At 43.9% G+C, this 22,281-nt stretch overlaps 1 protein-coding gene across 1 annotated transcript in view; it reads left to right on the plus strand.

The window, feature by feature from the left end:
• CHSY1 (chondroitin sulfate synthase 1) overlaps positions 1-22,281 on the plus strand; it is a gene marked incomplete at both ends in the record, with an annotated part of 77,630 nt that overhangs the window by 11,032 nt on the left and 44,317 nt on the right. The gene's annotated exons all lie outside the window — the stretch shown is intronic.

Below are 22,281 nucleotides of genomic sequence, written 5' to 3' on the forward strand. Positions count from 1 at the left end.
TTGAAACGAGTCCTGGGTGTGTACAGACTGTCTGATTGAAAACACCTGCTGGGCTTGAGCTGCAGTTTCTGTAGTACTGGGGAAAATGCTGGTGAGTCTGTCTTAGAAATAAGGGAGAAGCCAAGAGCAGAAGAGAGGGTGAACAGTTTGTCTTTTTACGCAAACATTTATAAATGCCTTGTACGCAACTATCGCTTTGTCCTTTTATGAGATGTGGTAAAGAGAGGGATTCTTCTGCCCGCGTGACAGAGGAGCTGTGGTCACGGATGACAACAGATACTGCTGCTGACCCGCTCTTTCACTGCCAAAGACTTGGGTTAAACTTTTGACATTAAATTTCTGCCCCCAAACTCTGTTGCCTTGTTTTCAGTTCACAGTTCAGTGATGGGAAAGCCCTTGAGGAAGGGGAAAGAGGTTTCCAGCTGCAGCAATTAATTCATAATTTTGTGCATAACGACTTTCTGGACTAACAGTGACTCTCCACATTCCCTTCTTACAGACCTAGAACTAGTTTATGTATTGCCAGCATCGTGGTTAGCCCTTCATAAGGAGTCAGTAACTTTTTCCACAGTTTTTAGCCACATAAAATTTTTACTCTGGACTTTCTGAGTTGAAATAACTTTTGGTGTGAATGCCTGTACCATGTAGCATTTGATAACTTACTGAGGGTCAGCGTTTTGGTCCTACAGAAACTGGCAAAGACCTCCTGAATTCAATACGATCAAATTTTGGCTTGAAGTAGCTGACAATATCACACAACTTCACTAGGATTGCTCTCTGACAGAATTAGATTGGGCTTTTCTCAAAATCAATTTTGTTGTTTGACCTTCTGTTAAATTATCCAGAGTGCTGGAGTCTCCCAAGTGCCACGAATTACTTAAAATTGGTTTGTGTGAAGCATATAAACTGTAAGATGTTCAGAAATAACCCGTGAGTGTGAGATGTTAAGGCTCAGCTGTTCTGGAGAGAGGGAAGAGTTTTGGTGATGAAAGCACGCTGCTTCTGCAAGGAATAGGCCCACCCTCATTTAGTTGAGGCTTTTCAGTTTAAAGACCTGTCACATTTTCCTTTTTTTGATCTGGTCCTCTCATTGCCCAGACAACTAGATTAAATGTGCCTGGTATTTTATTTAAGATAAAGCAATAGCTGCGTGAAATAACACAGCTGTTGTAACAGCTATGTTAGGAAAGCTTGGTGTAAAAGCAGCATTTTCCATGTCTTGTATGTTCATGAACATCAAGTAACAGGCCACTGTAAGTGAAATGCAAAGCGTTGTATTTCAGTGAGCTTCTGACAGAGCAAAAAGTTTATCAGTGCCGGGTCTGCTGGGGCACAGCCACTACATTCTTCATGATTCCCATTGAAAGGGAAGCAGTGACAGCACGAGGCTCAGCAAACGAAACGTTGTTGGCCTCAGAAAACCCAGACCTCAAACTTCCTTGTTTCCTGTACTTCCTATTCTGGAGAGTCTCAGCGGCAGCATGAACGAGGAGCCCAGGTCTTCCTTTGATTGCACCACCCCCAGGTCTTTGGCTTTCCCTCTTACTGTCTCGGACATGGAACGCCCTGCTGGACCTCAGTGCGGGTGGTTTTTTTCCCTGCACTGTTCTCGTGGTGGGCTCCGTGCCCAGAGTCGTTTTACTCATCTCCATGACTGTCACTGCCCGCTTTCTCTGATTTTAGGATCCCACAATGTCTTTACTGTGCTGCTCATCTTCCCTGGCTCTGGCTTTGGTGTTGTGCCCAAATGCGTCTCCAGGCCTGGCTCTGTGTTTTTTTTTCTGCTCACAGCAGTCTGTCTCAAAACCCTTTTTTTCCCCGTTTCCTGTGTTTCTGTCACTTCGCTGCTCTCTGCGATGCCTCTTAGACCACTTCATTAGTGGCACCGGTTATTGCCCGTTTCAAGACTTGTAAAGATTTGTTCATGCTCTTCCTGCTGTCAGGAGCTTTTCAGCAAATGCAGTAAAAGAACTGACACTATGGTTCTTTGGGCTTCCTGTTTCATCTCACCCCAGAAAAGCGGCAGCAGCAGTATGTGCAAGCTTGAGGAGAACTGAAGGTCCCTGGGCTCCGGGGAGCTTCATCTGATGCACCCAGGTTGCTGCTTCAGGGGCAGTTTGCAGCCTACGGTGGAATTTAGGCTCCTGTGACCGGGCTTGTAGCTGTTGCCCTACTTGAGACAGGTCAAGTGAGTCACAGATGAGACATGCCTCTTAAAACTCAAGTTCTTTATGGCAAGGATTATCGTCATTGTAAAACAAAACCAAGACTGTTACTGCTATTTGACTAATAGCTGTAAAACTCTGTAGGGTGGAGCAGCCAAAGCTATGGATTTTACGCAACAAACTGGAAGAAAAAAGTCATGAAAACAATGGAGCAGTGAGGTCTTTGAAGCTTACAGATGGGAGCTCGACAGTTTATGAAGTGTTACGGAGTGCAGTCCTTCCTCTTGAAGAGGGCAAAAGGCTTGTACTGAACTTGCTAGGAAGTGATTCTGCATTTCTAGTGAATATTGGTGTTTTGGACTTCTGGCACGCTGATGGGTGTTTTTCTCAGGAAGTTACGTATCTGAGTCTCCCTTCTTCTCTCATTTCCTCCTGCCCATAGTTGTTCTAGTTCGTCTTGCGTGAGACATGCTAGTTTTGTTTTCTCATGCACTGCCATGTGGTGCCACACGCGGTCTTGGCTATTCAACCTGAGAATGGATTTCAGCTCTGATGACAAGCTACCTCATTTGTGATTTAAATGATCCCAACGTATTGTTGATCTCAGTTTTCATTCTGAGTCTAATGTTTCCTTTAAATGCATCTGAATTACGAAGCCATCACTCTAGCTTGGTGGTGTTTCAGCCTTGTTTCATAGCTGCTGCTGAGTATTGTTCTAATTTGCGTCTAATATCTTCATCCTAAGAGTGCTGGTAACTTTTATGTAAGCTTTTTGTAGCTACTAGAAATCAAGGCAGTGCTGATACATATCCCATTAATTTCTTCAGTAATAAAACCCTTCTGACACATACTGCTTTCAGGTAACACTAACTGCTTTCTGTCCTACAGCGCAATAGAAATGGCTGGCTCCAACCAAGCAGCTCACGCTACCTCTAACTGCTGATGCAAATGCCCAGATGTTTTGTCTGTTTTTCCTTCTGCTCTGATTGAGGTAGTGGGAGAAATGAGGTAAGAAACAACAAAGCGTGTCTGTGTGGAGGAGGCTGTGCTTTCCTCCAAAGCAGCAACAAGTACTCTTAAATGTCCTGAAGTGACAAATTTTTTATAATATATGTGGAAAAGAAGCTGTGACAAAGGGAGTGATCACATCCGGAAATGGGGGCATCAAGGAAGAGTAGGTCCAATTTTCCGGGCGTTGACGAGGGAAAAAGTAGGGCAGTGGTGACTAGGGATAGTGGGGGGCTTCTGGGGCAAGGGGGATTTGAATTAACGTTTTGTGTGGTCTTTCATCTGGAGTAATTGGAGATAATTGCTACTCTGAAAATCACTGAAGCTAGGAAAGCCCTTAAAGTGCACATTATATCTGCCAAGTACATTGGCAGTGCCAGAACATACTGTTTCTGGAATGGACTCTCCCGTGGGCAAAACTGAAGTTTATGTTTTTCTGTAAGATAGCAAGGAGTGAAAAAAAGATGAAAGTACTGATCAGACTGAAATACTGGGGACAGATGCAACTGTTAACCACTAGCTAACCTTCAGTACCCTTGCTTTATCCTCTGAGAAAGAACCTTCCTTCATGAACAAAAAAGTCCATTCAGCCCGTTTCTGGATGGCTAATGTACGACACGCAGCGACTTCAGCAGCAAGAGCTGTACACCTCAGAGCAGGGCAGGATGGGGTCTGCGAGGAGGTGCTTTGGGTTCTGAAGCACCTGGGTTCAGCACGGTCTGTGCAGAGCAGCGGGGTTGGACTATGATGTTTTGTGGCTCTTGCTCTGTGAACCCTTGCCTTGGACTCCGGGCAGCAAATGTATGACTCGACGTGTCTTTGTGCTGGGAGCATCCAGCTGCACTTCTGAAATAAGATGCTCTAATATTGTCTCTGCTTCAAAGCTTATACTTTTTTTTTAATGTCGGAGCATATAAACTTGGCAAACCCTGGCAGCAAGAGATACTTGCATCTCACCGTGTGTGTGTAGCCCGTTGCATCTCTTCATTCAAGAAACCTACGATAGAAACTGTGTGCGTGCGTGCGAGAGGGAGGGTACAAGCACGCCCAGTGTTTTGTGGTGGATGTTTATAAATCAGCTTTTCTTAAGCACTAAAATTTATCTTTGAAACACTTCAGAGATGTGTGTTTGCCTCCAGAGTAAGTTGGAAGTGGGTGGCCATCTGTTCTGGGGGTGGATGGAGGTTGAACTTCTTTGAAGGTAACGAGGAATGGTACTTTGTCAGAGGACACACAGGTAAGACAAGAGCATTATCTGGGCAGGGAAGGTGATGTGTGGGGCTTAGTGTGAGACTAAAATACATGACTGATGTGACAGGGAGTTTGCGATGACAGTGGGGGAGGCAGTGTGGTGTGACCACTGTGGTCTAATTTTAGTAGCAATGTTTGCTGAGGAGGAGGGCAGAGAGGTCAAAGGAGAGAGCAAAGGCTGCAGTTTGGGTTTGTGAAACCAAGGTGTGGGTTAGGAGGGTTTGGAGTAGGACACAAGAGATCTCAGATCTGCACCGAAGTCCTGACCTAGCTCTTTCACTTCAGAAAATAATTAAATATTTGAGAACCAAATATTTCAAAGAGCGAAAACTGACTTGACATCACTAAGTCATTTCTTAGTGAGTTCTGAACTCAGCTTGGTAAAGGTTTTTTGTTTGTTGTAGAAATGAAGAACTACTTTGTATATAGCTCTAAACGTTGTACCCAAGTCATTTGAGTCTGGATCTCGCTGACCTTCTGCTGGCCGTCATTTTGAAAGAGGAAGGCTGTGTGATTTTTGCTTACACATACATGCATTTCTAGGCTGTAGAGACTGTTGAGACTGACCTATTTTTTTGTGAGCACATGGTTAATCTGTCCCTAGTTAGCTGAAAACCAATGCCTAAGCTAGGGGTTGCTGAAATGGGGACTTCGATTGGTGGTGTGCAGACTTGAAGAAAGCTTCAGCCATGAATCCAGCAAACAGAAGTACTGCTTTTTTTCCCCATTATTGTTGTCTTGAAGTACAGTGGTTCGGTTAGAAATTAGGATCTGTGCAGCCTGTTGAGTTTAGGGAGCCATCAGGATTAGTTGTTATCTTGAGGACAAGTCAGGAAAGACTAATGCTTCATTGCATGGCAGTACAAAGAACTCTAATGAAATATCTCATCATCCCAGTTTCTTAATTAAGGCACGCAAGAAGATACTTGAGGATTTGAGTTTGTTCTGTTGAGCAGCAATGGTGATAGGCAGAGGGAGGTAAGTCCGAGACCAGAAGCTTTCTGATGTACTTTCTCTTCTGAACCGATGGGAGAGCCATTCATCCCTCTTTTGCAGGGTAGGTTCTTACTTTTCGGTTTGCTGGAGTTGTGAGACTCAGTACTTTGAAGAGATGATGTAGTGCAGTGCGCAGCTCTGATGACAGCACAGCCTCTTGTAGGTGAATCCCACCTGACTGGAGACCTCGGAAGGACACAGTTAAATTCCAAACCTAATCAATATAAAACCCAGCGTAGTCGATTATCTCCCATGGGTCAATCATGTCTGATCAAACTTTGAGTTGGCAAGTTTCCATTTTATTTAGTACTTATCTCTGTGTATAAAAGATGAGGGTAGAATAAACCACTTCATGGCTACCTCTGTATAAACAGAATCTCTGTGAAATGTCCCATGTGACTAGACAGTAAAGAAAAAAAAAATGGTCTTTCTCAGCTGAAGTGGACATGAAGTGTCTTCAGCTGGGGCTCTCAGTATGGAAGTTTTTAGCTGACCTATATGTAGCATATACGTGATCTGGATATTTTGGGCAGGGTGTTAATTGTGTGAATTTGGAGAGAATATTTGCTTTTCTTCCTTCAATCTAATAGAGCTGAGTTCTGTGTGCAGCTTAAAGCGCCAGCAGTGTAGAGGTGTCAGAGCCTGTATGCATGGGAGAGAAGAGCCAGACTTGTTTGGTGGTGGGGAAATAGAAATGAAGTGCTGATGTGGGGAAGGGGCTTAATATAAACTAGCTGAGGTCATCAAAGGGATGGTAGCTCAAATACTTTCAGTACTAGTTGTATTATACTTGGAGCATGGTGTTTTGAGAAATACTTGGATTTTTTTTTAAAAAAAAATTGCATTATTACAGAGAAGAAACAAAAAGTGGCTCTTTTAAATGGATAGATATGATGGGTTTTGATATAGTGTCTATTTGTTACTTTTATAAAAACAATTTCATGTAAAACATGATTTGCTTTTGAACTTTGAGTGACTGAACACAGATCATTATCCCGAGTTGCTTTAGACAGCGGTTATAGCCAGCCATATCGGTGTGTAGCGCTGAACTGCTCCGAAGGCTTTTCTTAATGCTTCTGGAGAGAGCAGCACAAGGCTAACGCTGCCTTGACGCAGCACTGAGCGGCTGCTCTGGGAGCACCTCCCTGTGCTCGCCGGGCTGACAGTGCGCTGGGGCAGTCTCTGAGGCTGCATTTGTGATCTGTACAATTGTATTTTGCCAGTTCCCCATCTTTGCGGTCACTGGTCTGCTGCTGGTGCTGGGAGATCTATTGAAAAGAGCTGTTAACGCCAGGTGACTCCTCACCTCAGCCCAGGAACTGCCAATTTCTTTTTCGCTTCCCAGTTGCCTACTCCTGAAGTCACGGTTCTTGACGGACTTTGTGGTCCCCCAGTGCTGACAAGGCAAACGATGGCATTCGGTGTGCTGCTGTGTTTCTTTTTTTATAGCTCGCAGCTGCAGTTACTCACAAGAACTGCGTATCTTGAGTCTTCCCGTGCATTGTACCCAAGTGCACTTAATGTATGTCAGTAAGGAGCTTAGCTTTTTAGGCTGTGGTGGGAGAACCATTGATTCATGGATGAACAAGGAAGATGCAAGACGACAAACTGCAATGCCCAGTCCTTGCAGCAGGCAGGTAGTGGTTTAACTCGGTGCTCTGTACTATCATCTGATGGCTCTGCGGATGGTAAGAGTATGTTAATCCGACTGCACAGAGAGTTAATTGTCTGGGATTTGTCTAACCTCATTTCCTGCAGACACCTCCTGGCTGAAGACCTGCTGCTGCTGTTTTGTGTTCTACAACCATCTGATTTGGAGCTGAGAACTTAGTTCTACTTTGCTGGACGGTTGCACCATCTTTAATTGATCCTTAAAATGCTTAAAACATTTTAGCACTAATTTCCTGTGTTAAAAGCTTATCTGGACTCCTGGCGGTGTGAACTTTCATGATTGTCAGCTGGAGACCTCTTAAAATCTTGCCAGAAATCCTGATTGCCTGAAGGGTGGGGATTATCTTCCTGCATGCCTCAACCAAAGTGACCTTTCGGTGTCACAGAAGTTGGGAACATAATTGGAAGGGTTTGGGGAACTAACTGGCTTTGTCTTCTTAAATCCTGACATTTCAGCTGAAAGCATATTTGGGGGTCCTTGCAGAACTGAAAGTTGAGTTCTGGGTATTTCTGGTTAGTTTCTTACATAAAAGTGAATTTCTGCTAGTGTCCTCAGTGGAAGCAAGTTAGTCAGTGGTTCTTTCAGATGTGTTTTGATCAAGTTAAAAGTACTGTTACAATAATGAAGCAAAAGTAAAAGTTGTGACTGATTTTTATCAGTGGGATTCTTGAGAACCGATTGAACTTCATGCCTGTTACGTGCCGCTTCTGTGGTAATGGTGACTTCTGTAAAAAGTCAAAGCCTGCATGTAATTTAAATTGCTATTGGGGACCCAAAGTGTTTTTTAACACTCTCTGAATGGGAAATGTCTGTTTATGAGTTAATACTCTTTCTGCACTGCAGTGTTGTACCCTGATGTGAAGTATTGTTGGTCAGAGGAAAGCCACTACAGTGAGCTCCCTTTTCCAAGTAAGCACCCCAGCAGTTTTTCTGCTTCATAGCAAGCTTTGCAGTCTGCGTAATGGCATTTTACCTGTGCTGCTGGTGGTGACTTGCTCCCAGGGCTGCAGCATAGATGAAGCCCCAGCGATCAGCTCCTGTGCTTGGTGGTCTGATGTCCTGGGAGCACTGCTAGGGTAGAGCAAACCACTTCATTCAGCATCTGTTCTGGTTTATAGCTGAGAGCACATGTCAGTACAGGATGGGAGCCCTAAATGTTTATGTAGAGCTGTGAGATGAAGCTCCTAGAGACAGTGTTTTAGAGTCATTGCCTTAGAAAGAGGTTTAGGAAAAGGCACGACATGCTCTTCTGTAATGATGACAGCACAGGTAGGGTCATGCCCACTGGATCTCAGCTCCATCCAAGTCTCTGGGTTTAATCCTTCCTACTGAATGGCTTTAGGGAACTCCAGCTGAGTGCTATATTTGTTCTTGGAGGCGGTCTTCAGAAGCATCCGGTACTCTTTGTGGATTAAGCACAGGTTCTTAGACAGAGGCTAGGATTAGCAATGAAATAAATGGGAACCCATAGTTTGGACTCAGCTAGCAGTTCATTAGAAAGCAGAAAAGGGTAGTAGAAAGCTGCTTGCAGTTCCAGAAGTGCGACTGTCACCTTCCTCCAGCTGCAAAGAAAAGCATGTTATCAGAAAAATAAAGCAGCACATTTAAATTCATCTACCTTTGGGTTGCTCCAGCCTTTCTGAGTAGGTGGCCAGCATTTGGATGCTGCATCCTTGCCCACTGTTCTTGGCCGTGCCCAGACCTTGTATTGGTGTGCTTTCTGAAAGGCAGGCACAAGTTTGTTCATGAAAACTTGTTGCCTGCTCTTGTTCATGGTTGCCACTTCAGATTGGTGCAGCTGGTTAGAAAAGTGCTCTGAGAATGGCAGAAGAGTATTAAGGTTTCCTCTGCTCATAGGCCTCCAATGGGTGTAATTACTTGGCAGTAACTTCTTCAAACCTTATTTGAATTAAAGCTACATGTTTTGGCTGGTTATGTCACCACTGTATTAGTGAGGAATGCAGGAGAGTGCTAGTTTGCATTAACTGAGCTGCCTTAATCCTTTGTAACCATACTTTTTAATATATGTTACTGTCTTATACAGAGAGAAAATACTTGCCCAAGGGACAGCAGAGTTACTCCTCGGCATCTCTGCATAAGGCCGATGTTCTGTGTCCTTAATAAGGACTAAGAAAGTTCTTAGTAAGTGAGTATTGAGAATTATGTGTAATTCTGCATAAGTACTCAATGAGGAACAGTCTGTATCCTAGGTCTGAGTTTTTAATAAATCTTTTTTCCTATAGTCCCTCTCAGTCTATGGGTGCAGAGTGGGTTAAATGCCTGACCCAATTTTTTTAATGGTTTCATACAGCCTTCAGACCAGATGCTTCACTGAAAACAATTTTGTCCAACTAAAATGACTCCAGAATGTACACCTCTCACGTTCGTTGTCCAGGTCAGCAAAAATATTCTTCCCTTGCGTGCATATCTTTGCTGTCCTGACAAAAGAGAAATTTGCTTAACCTTATCACAGATGATTTGTAAGGAAATCTCACCCTTACCTCACCTTACCTTGTTTGTTTAACCTTATCACAGATTACTTAACTGACATGTTTGGTTTTATATCCTTCTCCTGCTGAAGACATTTCCTAACATCTTTGGCCAAGGGGAACTTTCATTTAGAAAAAAACAAAAACTAACCAACAACTGAGAGACAATAGCAGATTTAATCTTCATAAAGCAGCAGGGCTTTTGCTTCCCTGGGAACGTTTGTGAGCTGTGCCTTTTCCAGATTTTGGACAGAGCAATTTTTCTTTGGCTTTTTCAAATAATCTTTTTTCCTCTCTCTCTGACTCCTTAGAGTTGAAACGTGTGCTGCAATGTAATCGCTGCAAGAGCCTTTTGCAGTTTGTCTTGTTGCTGCGTTTTAGTGGGCCCAACTGGAAGCCATCTCTGATCCTATGGAATAATGTGTTTGGCTGAATCCTGAAGTTTGCCGATGGTGGCATCGCTGCTGCATGTGCTTGTACTGAGGAGAATCTGTCCACATGGTTTCTTATCTTTTCTAGGCCAAAAATAACACCATAGCTCCTGCAGCCTTAAAGAATTAGCCTGATTTCAGAACTGGAAACTAGGGTGAAGGTGGAAAGGATATTTCAAAATACATAAAATAGGAGCTGGGTGCCTAAGCATTAGGCTGAAGAGCCCACGCCTGGAACTCTGGATGGTGAATCAGAAGTATTTGTGATGGTCTTTTGCATGGACACGACCGCAGGGGCAAGTCTCAGCTGAATTGCAGGTCTGCTCAAATTTAAATCAAGTGGTTTAGTTCTGATACGGGAAGATGGAAGGTGAGGGCAGTGTCATCTTTCTTCTGGTTGTAACGTGGCTCCTCCGGATCCCTGGCGCGGCTCCGCAGAAAGGAACGGGTCATTTCTCCAGCCCACGGCGTCTGCTTTGTGCCATCTGCCCTCGCGGTTCCTGGTGCAGAGGAAGTGTGAAATGTGTAACCCCGTTTATTCTGCTAGGTGGTCAAGGCCGTCTCCCTTACAGAAAATGCCTTGTTTCTGTTCAGCCAGCACAAAGGCTCTTTTATAGCTGCTTGGCTATACATCTGCCGAGGTGCCTCAGACTGTTAGCACTGGTTACTGTTTGAGGTATGCAGGCTCTGAGGCTGTGATGTACAGTGATATGTTGTTTATATGTTGCCTTCTTTCCCTTTTGAGGATAGGGAGCTGTGCTGTGTCCTGCCCTGAACAAAGCTGGTGTTAGTTATGTGGTGGAGCGGTAGCCTGGAGATTTTCCCTTTAAAAGCAGGACTGGAATCCTTCTGTTTCACGCTTTGAATTAAATGTCTGAATTTGGCAATGTGACTGCAGGACAATAGAACTTTCTCTGGAGAAAAGTGTGTTGAATTTCTGCTCCAGAGACAGACCTGGCTTGAAAGACAGTGTGTGCACCAGTGCAGAGGGACCCCCGTCCTTCACAGGGCACTTAACAACTGGAAGAAAAACCCTGACTTCCTAACGTTTTTGAACTTTATTGCAGCCTCTGGATTAATTTCCCCATCTTTCCCTGCACCCCCCCCTTTTTTTTCTCCTGCACATGTCCTTGTGCTCATTTCACAAAGAGACTTTGCTGAAACCAGTCCTGCCCAGAAATGCACACTCATCTTCTGAAATGTAGGGGAGGGAGTGAGAGGAGGCTCTGCAAGCTGACAAAGTCCTGGTGAGTTCTGAATCTCTGATGTTTGTCTCCTTTGGCTTTCAGACATCTTAAGGTTTGCCATTTCCTGGCTCTTGTGTTTGGTTTTCTATGTTGGTTTTTTTTTTTTTTAACCCCACAAAGCTATCTGACAGCTCTTCAGTTCCATTCCCAAATAGCATTCTGATGCTGTCACTGCTGGCTTCTTGGCTCAAAGTAGAGCTTGGGTGGAAAAACAACTTTTCATCAAATTACCATGAGATAGGTCTCATGGGACAAAGGAAGAGCACAAGAGAGATGTGCGCTGTTTCACGTTAAGCTCTTTTGGTTTGACGTTGATGTTCTCTTCTGCTCCACTACCGTGGATAAATATTGAAATCTGGTAGCCGAGTGTGGCAAAAGGTGACTTGAGGCATGTTCCACATGGTATGTTCCACCACTGAGTCCTCATCCCTCGAGAGCAGCAGCTCTGCCCTGCCCAGGCCCTGGTGTCAGCACCCGGCTCCGGCTTGCGAACGTGTGCCTGTACTTGCTCTCCTCTCTGGGGAGTATTTCTTGTTGAAGATCTGTTTAGGCTTTGAAGATGCATTTAGGCTTTTTGTGGCCTCTTTCACAAGAGGGTGAGAAGTTACTTTTCAACTTAATTTTAGACTGGCTGTCATTCTCGAGCGAGCTTGAAGAAGTGTGGTTTTGACCTTGCTCATAGGGAAACTTGGAGGAACCTGATTTCCCAGTACATTGAGGGAACTGTTACCTCGGGTCTAGAATTTTGTGCATCAGCATCAAAGTGCTTTGCAAACCTTTCCCATGCTCCCTCCACCCTGTGGAACGACAGCTCTCCCCACATGGCACAGGGTTATCCCCAGGGCACGGGAGGAGGTACCGTCAGGGTAAGATGTAGAGTGTAAGAGGTCCTGACTGTGTCCTGCAGCCAAACCACACCTTCCCTCCCCTCTTTCACCAGTCACTTCAATTAAAATTCCACCATCAGGACTGAAGTGAGGTGAGGCAGGAGCAGACTTGTTTTCAGGAGGGAGAACAGACTTTTCTGCCGGAATGGGCATTTTCCCAGAGCAGGCTCAGGAAATGTCCCCTCCCCACCAGTTAGGTGCAGAAGAGTCACAGGTAGAAATTGCAAAAATAATTGCTTCAGAGCCCTGAAGAGACAAACCCGTAGCTCTCCATCAGCCTTTCTGAACCATGGCCCAGAGCACTCATGGAAGAGGATTTCTTAATAAAGTTGGGGGGAGCCAAGTGTGCAGGGGGTGCAGATGAGACTCTGCTGGCACCGGGGAGCAAATGAGAAGGAACCTCCTGAAGGTGAAAGCTGAGGAAAGCAAGAGTACCAGAGTGAAACCTGAGGGGGTCTTACTAGTGTGGTGGAGTCCAAGTAATTTCAAATATTCTAAACAGACGTCCCGTGAGTAGAGATATGAGGGAACCGGATTCCTTTGGCGTTTGCAATATCAGGCTGGCTAAAGTAACTGCTCTTGTGCAACGCTCTGCTGAGTGGTTACGAAGCAGATCTTGCTCCTTTTGTAACTGCTGCTCACAGTGAACCAGTTTCTCGCCGTGAAGGAGAGTCTGGCTGCCTGTGTAAACCAGGCAGCTGTTTTACAGGCACTTACCTTTGCAGGGGGTCAACGCAGTGATAAAAGCTAGTCGGGAGCGCTGAGAGTGGAGGAGCAGCAGTCACCTGCAGTTGCTGAAGAAAAACTGTCGTCTTTAAGGAGTGTGAGGACAACGTAAATCTTAAACGTGCTTACCCTTAGTTGCAGGCAGTTTCTCTAATGAGAGTATGGGAGCTAGATGTGTGGTGTGGATTGGTAGAGAAGGACTGAGATACGCTTTCAGAAAGGAAATCAGTCTAAAATAAGTGCGAGTAAATAGTAAAATGTTACAAGGTGCAAGCTAAGGAGCAACCTGCTGTTTTCCCTGGCTCTTGCTGTGACACAGCTTTAATCTTTAAAGCCGGAAATCATATCTGATGGGCTACAATAATCTTATTTTTTCTAGACATAGAACTCCCCTATGTCTGCCTCCCCTAGGCAAGGAGGAATACCTGCCAAGAAAGCAATGCAGTCTGAAACTCAGCTGCTTTGGCATGCCGGTAAAGCCATCCTGCACTAAAGTGACAAGTGTGATGCTGATGGGACGTGGTCTGGCGTGGCATCCAAGTTGAATCTAAGTAGGAGCACTCATGTACCTGACTGACGGCCAAAACAGAAGAAAACCACTGAGCAGCCTGCATAATTTCATGCGTAGTTCCCATGCAAAACAGTCAACTCTTCACCCAAAAATGAGGTTTGAAAGTGACAACTTAGAGTATGTTTTCTTCCTGTCCAAGCAGAGAGTGTGCAATGAACAGTGGCTTGGATTTTGTTTTCCTTGGTAGCCAATATAACGTCAGTGGTTGTCTTTGTGTCTGTCTCTGCCATGTGCAGTTTGGGGTTGGTGCCAATTTTATCAATATGATGATTATATGCAGAAGAAGGGAGCTGCAGGGGGTCTTGTGGTGCCTTGATGGTAAATAATAGTAAAATACGGCTATCTCTTGATAGTGTGGTTAGACTCCCCCTGATTGCCGCACACTGGAAATCACCCCTTTTCACGTAGCTGTGCACGCTCATGCACTCTGTGGTTAGCTAAAATAAATGTTCACATCCTTGTGTGTGCTGGGATGTAACAGAATCACTGTAAAATATTCCAGACCCTGTTCCTGAGCACTGTCACTTGGATGATGCTGTCACAGGTTGATTTTTTTTTTTTTTTTTTAAATCCTCAAGTATTTTGTAGAGTTGCTGCAGTCCTTTCTACGTCAGCCTTTGGGAATAAAACTGTAGCTATAACTTTGAAACTTGGAAATATCTGTACAGACTCAGTCCTACATCTCACACTAGACAATAGTGAGCACTGAAAGCTAAACTGAGCCCATTGATATGTTGATGATCAGTACTGTTTTTCTTTCTGATTAACATTCAACCTGTGTCTTCTATAATGTCTCAAACAAACCATGGGACTGTCCATTCTTCTTAGATCCAGTTGCCCAGTGGATTTGAGCCCATCCTGCCAGAGAAGTTGCTGGTGCCGTATCCCGTTAGGGCAGTATCCATGTTGGCCCGTGGTGCCGTGGTTATATGCATGATCCGGTTTGGGTTGTTCATCGTTCCCTGAGTGTGATCCTGGGCTGAAGGTGACAGACTGACAGTGTGGAGCAAGTTCCTTCTGTGTTTGACCCGCTGCGGCGTGGAGCCTGTAATCCCGTAAGGGTTGCTGCGTCCCTGCTGGGAGTCTGCACATTGTGCAGAAAGTGCAGAGGGCTGCATGCTGCAGCCTTTGCCTTGGAAAGCTCACGTGCCAAGAGATTTAAGAGAGGCGCAGTAAATGGCGGGACATCACACAGTACCGTGGGCAGCATTAAGTGAGCAAGATATTTTTAATGAGGTTTTAAGTTGAACCAAATTCAATTTAGAGAAGCAGCTTGGTAAAGAGAGAACTTCTTGCCTGTGCTTTAGGAGAGCTGCCAGACTGCCCTCTTGGTCAAGGTGGCTGCTTTGGGTCCCCCTTAGCTCTCATCTGCCCCGTCTGCCTTGTCACCTCCCATGTGTGCTGCTGTAGAGTGGCCACCTTGGTTCTTCCATGGGATCAAGGGTGGATTCCCTGTAGGAGTTCTGCTGGGGGTGAGCCCAGGCTCACTGGGAATGCCAGGCACAAAAGGAGGCAGGCCAGTGAGCCAGGAGGCTCTCAGGGGTTGGGGATAAGCCATCCTGTGGCTCTTGGACATAGCTATTTGAACGAGGCATGCAGGTTGGGAAGGCTGGTACCTCCCATCCCGTGCCTTTGCTGTAAGTTGCCAGCTTTCGGCAGTTGTCCTTTAGTCTTTGAGAGTGGGGACTCAAATGTACTGGTTAACCAGGCTGGGATGGCAAACCTCCCGGGTGTAAGGTACGGCAAATGTCACACGGGCCTCCCGAAAGGGCAAGAGGAAGGATACGTGTCGGGTGGCCAAACACACCTTCTCTCCTGCCCCCCAGCACTTCGGCTGAAGGTCAAACCTGAGAGGTCTGCTTGTCCTGCCAAGAGAGCCTGGGAAGCTCGTTGCCATGTCATGTCAGTGGAAGTAGGAAATCTGTAAGATCTTAAGGTGAATTAAAACATAAGGGCACACAGAGAGCGCCGGGGCATGCTCGTCTGTGGAGCGTACATTTCAAAACAGAGCTACCACTGCACAGGACTTCATCAGGTGGGTAAACCCCTGGTTGCCCAAACTACAGCAAATTTAAGAGAATAATAGTTTGGAGAGATGATAAATCACTCTATTTGTTTCTCTGATATTTGAGGGGAAATGCTGGAACGATTAGGCATTTGCACATATGCTATATATATGTGGGGGTGTGCATGTATATATATACATGTATATATATCCAGTTCTGCTCCCTGAAGGGAGAAGGTGGACGCAGTCAGTGGTGGGGAGATGCTCTCCCAGCGGTTCTCCCACATCTTCTCCCTGGGAGCTCTCGGGAATTAGAGCCGTTGGGAGGAGCAGGGAAATGAGGAGGGTGAGGAGCAGAATAATGTGTGGGACTGATCCAGGCTTTATTTCTCGCTCTGCAATAAGATGACCTTGCTGGCTGGATTGATTTAGGTTTACTGCAAATCTCATCCACTCAGCAAGCTGCTGGAGGAAACTGCTGGCAGTGTCTCCAGGTAACAGTAATAAAAACCCAAGTGATTATAATATTCTTTCCTTTATAACAATGAAATACATAGAGGATGGCTGCAAGAGAGTGGTTGTGTGAAAGGGCAGGCAAGCAGCTCTCTGCTTTGTGGGGGAAGAGCGAAGGCTGCGGCATGGGTCAGGCTTTCCAGCACTCTCCATAGGCACAGCTCAGGATGTGAGCATTTTCTTTTCTTTTCTTTTCAATAAATTCTAGGAAATGCAAGATGAAGCGGTCTTTGTTTGGCCTGGCCGCACAATCACCTCACGAGCAAACACTTTATCATGCCAGTTAGGCTGTGATGGGTGATGTATTACAGTAGCTGGCTTGTTACTCAGTGTAACTGCTGCTGCTTTTATAGCCAGAGAAAACCAGGCGGTGAGCTTGCTTGAAGCAGTTCAGTGCTAAAGTTGCTGTAAAAGCCTTTTCAGGGGAAGTCCTTGTGGCAGAAGGCTTTCACGTGTATTAATTGGTCCAATTTCTCTACCCAGTGAAAGAAGTCTTAAATTATTCCAAAAGTAAAGAATCAGGTCCAGGTAAATTTATATTTAGTGAGATAACATTATAACAAAAGAAAACGTTGTAGCTATGCTGAAATGTGTTAGAAACGTCTTTTGCAGTCGTAAAATGAAGATACCTTTTTCCTCTTGCATTTTCTCCCCCCACCCAGCAAAACCTTGCTGAACACGTCTGGACAATGAATGTTCTTTTGTAGGGATGAACACACAATCTCGGAGGTTAAACTTGCTCTGTAAGGTATTTGCACTCAGATAAAGCTCTCTTATACATGACACTTCCTGAACTGTAACAACTAGCTTTAAAAAAAAGTGTTTAAGGAAGACTTACCTTCACATAAGCAAGGCTGTACTTAGCTTGAGCTTCCTTTTAAAAACGTCAATGTCACTTAACAAAGCCCTTAATGCCATGCTCAGCATTGCTGCCATCCCTTCCTGGACCTGGTGCATGGGCTATCCATGAGCTCAGTGGGTGCAACCAGGCAATTCTTGCTGTCCCGAGTTTGGGGACTGCCTGCCGTGCCTGTGATAAAGGCGTATCTTTATGTACTCAAGCGGTGCGTCGTACCCCTTTGCTATGGTGAAGACCTCCAGTTTGTAACTCGCTGAAGAAGCCTCTCGGTCAAGGAGAACTTCATCCGAGTAGAAACTCAACACAAGGCTTTTCACAGCACATCTCTCCCAGGAGCCTAGGTGTATTGTATTTTACAAAAAAGTTCCTTTTATCCATTCAGGACCATCGCCATTAGGACTTTACCCACAGTGCATGGAGGGGGCACAGCGCAGCATCACAGCCTTTCCTTGATGTGAGCAGCCGTGTGTCCATTTACGGGCTCGAGTCACTCCTCTCTGTGCACTTGGTTGCTTTTTCTCTCCTTTCTTTTTTTTTCTTTCTTTTTTTTTTTCCCCACTTTTTTTCTTTTACAGATAGGTTTTGGCCACTGCTTTTAAAATTGTTCAAATCTCCATCTTAACTAGATGAGGCTAACCACTGAAGCTGTCTTGCTTTAAATGCTAATCAGGATATGTCTTTTTTTTTTAATCTTTTTTTTTTCTTTCCTTCTTCAGTCCAGTCTACAAAGAATACTCTGTTTTATGTGCTTTATATGTATGATTTCTTCTTAAAGGACAACTCATTTCCTCTACTTTAGAGGTATTTTCTTAAATCTGTCACTTCCTGTCTCTTTCTTGGCTGTCTGATTTGCCAGTTTTTACTTTTTTTTTTTTGGTAACTGTTCCGCTCATTAACTTCTCAAATCCTTTGGGAATTGCGTTTTGCCCAGGCGAGGTGAAACTTCGTTTTTACTCTGGCAAGAAATATTTGACGATTAATTTAATTGCTAAATTGGCTTCTAAGCAGAAGCAGGCTTGGAAAACTGAAGGGGAATTAATCATGCCCGCTTAACAGAAGGGCCTTGAAAATGCGGAGGCTGCGCTAAAGACGTCAGTGAAAACAGAGGTGCACAGTAGCTAACAAGCTTTTAGTATTTTATCATACTTTTTTTGATTTCTTGCTGGCTTTCACTGCTTTTTGCCTGTTCAAAGAACAGACCATTCCCTTCCAAGAAGCGAGCAAAGTCTTCTCATCTCTGGAAAGCACTAACTGGCTGTAAGAGTGAAGCCTCTTGGTCTTTGAATGAACACCTGAAAATTCACGTACCAACACAAAATACGTGCCAGGGACACCCACGGACAGAGACATGTGCGTCCTTGTGTTGCTTTTCAGAAACTAAAAATGTGATCCACCACCTCTCTATAGGTTTGGAGAGTTAAGATTTATTCCATGAGTGGGTACATGTACCAGCAGGAGGAAAAGTTCTGATCCACTTTTTGCAGCCTCAGTGCTCACAGATTGTGTTCATTCTTCACCTGTCCTGCAGCAAAAGAGCTGGTTTTGCACTCTGGTTCCTTGTGTAAAAACAGCCTCATACTTAAAAATATTTCTCTTGCACTTGCTACAGAATTTATACTTCCATCAATTAGGATTGAACTGTCTTTAATGTATACACAATAGGAAATTAACTCTGGTCTAATGAAGAGCTCAGTTCAAAACAGCAAGTGCTGTATCAGATAGCATTTAAGATTTTTTTTTTTTATATATATATAATTTATTTAGACTAAAAGTGAAATACAGATGAGTTACAAGAGTTACTTCTAAATAAGACCTGGCATAAGGTTGAATTTTCCTCTGATGTAAATGGATGTAACTTGATCAGGTAGCAAGGTTATGCTGATTTACATCAGCTAAAGATTAGGCTTAGAAATATTGTATGTGACTACATATAAGTACTGCAAGAAAATAGTAAGGTCTAAAGGATGTTTTGTTCAGTATTTTATTAAAACAAATTGAGTTCCTTTTGAAAAAGCTTCTGCTTGCAAGACTACATGTCTTAGTTACAGGGAGTTCAACTTCATGGGACTCCGAAGGCATTATTACAACTCCTGTAATTACCCAAAATAGCTGTTCTGTACATAAGATTGGCATGACATTAAAGCTCAGTGTCTTGGGCTTTTGCAGGACTAGGCTGCAGTAATGACTCTGCCATTATCTAGCTGGGAATCTCGCTTTGAAATGCATAAAGCCCTTATTTATAAAGGGGGGTGGGGTGTCAAGCTGTAAAATATCTGATTTTTATTAACTATGTGAGATCTGCTGTTGGTAGGAGATGTCAGTAAGGTCTTGCATATACTGTGCCTTGGGAAGAAGTGGAACTTAGGGAGCAAAATTTGTGTTTGGAGAGGTAGGAGAAGCAATTTTATTATGGGTTGTTACCGGTTTTGCCTGCTGCCTCCATTGGCAGGGGGAAGATTAGCACTGTCATGAGGGGAAGAAATGAGAAATTACGGATGTGAAAATGTTCTTACATAGATAAAACCACTGAAGTTATTCCATACATTAATAACCAATAATTCCATACATTAATGACCACTGAAGTTATTCCATACATTAATAAATGTCGTTGCTTATAAAATGCACATATAACATTAATGTCTCAATGATGACAGTAACTTGAAGAAATAGTTTCCTGCAACCCCTAGATAAAGATGCTGAGTTTTATCGAATCGTTTGCCATTCAGACATGCAAATAATGACTGAAGAACGTATTTCTGTAGTGCAGGAAGTATTTTGTGAAGTACAAACAACCCTGATTTGTATCAGCATTGTGCTGATTTGAACATAGACCTATCCTTTGAAAATCCTTTTTGGCTGGGTCCAACTGCAAATCTTCTAGTACTTCTACTCAATTTTAATAATTTTTGCATTTGTTTTTCAGTAATGTTAATACTCTGAGAACTGAGAGTTCTATTGATCGTTTTTCCATTATTTATATAGCAATTTAGCAGAGCCAATATAAATGCAATCAGTTTTACGCATTGTTTTTTAAGTATGTCAGGTATTCTAAGGCAGGTGCAAATGAAAACACAGCTGTGGTTCATACAGTCATTCTGTACAACTGACTGGTTTGGTACTTCCACAATTGAAGAAATTAACAGTTATCCTGTGCACATTGCCATGTAAATTGAGATCTAAAATGCCTGAGTTGTAAGCATGCATTAATTGTAAGCACAAATTTCTGAAACACCATCCTGCTGAAGTGCTGGTAAAGCATTGGGCATCTGGTATGAGCTTTGACCTACAGACAGGAAAAGTAACAGGAAAAAATAATGAAGCAGTAAAATTTAAATTTCCTAAATTGAATGGGACAGCATGTTTTTGTAATAGAAAAGAGTAACGGGACTTGAGATGATGTCTGTAATTTTTACCTTTCCTCTCCCTTGATATCTCGAGGGAGAACCCAAGACTTACTCCTTGCTAGTCTTGTAAGGGCTGTGTTCTAGACACTTCTGTGCATCTGAACCACTTTTTGAGTGACTTTTTCACTAATCACTTGGGAGATCTGTTTTTTCCCTTTAAGTTATAACCACATAGTGTCTTATCTTAGGATCAGAGACGAGTACCTTATTTACACTGTTAATCAGCCCCTTCACATTTAGATTATTGCTTTACAAATATTTGTAAACATTTTAGTAGATCATGCTTGGCTTCTTTCAAACTAATGACATTACTCTTTCCTTTGTCCATCTGTCCATGGTCTGCCATATGCTTGGGTAGTTTGTTGCTGTGTTGGGTTTTTCCTGAACTCTTCTCGTTTTGCAGCCAGCTTTCTGGCAGGAACATCTGCAGAAGGTGCAGTATTGGAGTAAACATGTGATTTTTAGCTCCCCAGCCCTGAATGTGAAGATACGATTAATATATCCCAAAGCAATAGCCTTTTTGCCGCGCTGGTGATTTAAATAGTTTTCTAGCTCAGACTGTAAGATATAAAAACACTATGACTCTCCTTTTGTGGGAATGTCTGTCAGGGGCTATTAAACATAATGGTCCAAATGCAATCTCCAGCTCAGGAAACTCTTTGACTGCTGTAAGCTGGGAAGCACTACGAGGGCAAGGACCATCCTGTATCTGCCCTGCCGCTTGGACCCTTCCCGGAGGCGCTCACAACCGCCCGCTGTCAGACAAGACGTTAGCCAGGTGGGCCTTTAATCCGGCCCAGCGTGGCTCCTAGATGTGTATATTCTTAAATTCCTTCTGGTGCTGCCTCTGTCTTACCGAGTTGTCCAAACTGTTCGCCAGCTGGCTTGTAAACTCTGGATGCATGTCATCTGATTTCACTGTGTCAACGGGACGAAACCAGGTGGAATACCTTAACTGTTCCTCTGACCCTTTTTTCCCAGCACTGTGAGCTTCTCTGTTTCATGAGAAACGTGAGTGAAGGCTTTTACCGGCTCAGTGTCACCTTTTGGTTTCTTCCTCCATATTTAAGTGACGAGCTTTCCCTCCCCTGCATGGGTTTGTGTCACTGCTGCTGTTTTAACCGTTTGTGATATTGGTGTCTTAAAGAGCATTGCTCTTCAAAAATTGTACTGCTACTCTGCATCCTGGGGTCATCTTCTCCCATGTTCCCATTTCTCCACAGGTTTTAATTTCTGGTGCTTTTCAATCTTTCCCTGCAACCAAATGACTTGCGTGCCGTTTTCTTTTTGGTTCTAGTGCATTTGCACTGCTTCGCCTCTGTGCTTTGCACTGAGAAATGGCATTCAGTTTGCTTCAAGCCATTTTCCTCGTCTTATAGCCACCTGGAGGATCTTGTGAGCTCATTTAACAGCCTTCAACCTCTACTCTCTACCTGTTAATATTTTTCTCTGGATTCCTACCATCCTCTGGAGCATTGCCTCTTACTAATTGAGAGCTAATGCTAAGTAGGGCAAACATTGTAAAGGGCAGCTTTTCCATGAAGAGCCTCTTTAATTGCTGGTAGGAGAGGGTTACATCTGTAGCATTTCCTTTCCCTTTGCTTAATGCAGGTTCAAGTATTGCCCTTCCTGCTGGTAGGTGAAAACACTTTAATAAAGTTTAGTGCTTTGTATTTGAAGGTAGTGATTAATGAACCTTCATGGTATAGGATTTTTCATATTAGGAAAAGAAATGGGCGTCCGAATGTGTGTATGCCAGTAATATCAGTCTTAAGCTTATGCAAGCACTTCTGAGATGTTGGCGATTGTGTCTTTCATTTGCTTTGAGAGAAAAGATTACTTGGACACAGTAGACCAAAGGGACCCTCCAATATGAGGAAATAGTAAGAAATGCTGAGTCAGTGGCTTCAATTCTTACCTGCTCACTGGACTTTGGCAGATTTTGCAAGTGGTATTCTGCATGATTGCCCAAACCCAGTACCACGTCATCTGAGTGCGTGCAGTCTCCTGGTTTTCACCAACAGATCTTGTGCTTTCCTCCTCCTCCTGTCCTGGGA

The sequence above is a fragment of the Phaethon aethereus genome, assembly GCF_964289735.1.
Source record: "Phaethon aethereus genome assembly, chromosome: 12".
Lineage (NCBI taxonomy): Eukaryota > Metazoa > Chordata > Aves > Phaethontiformes > Phaethontidae > Phaethon > Phaethon aethereus.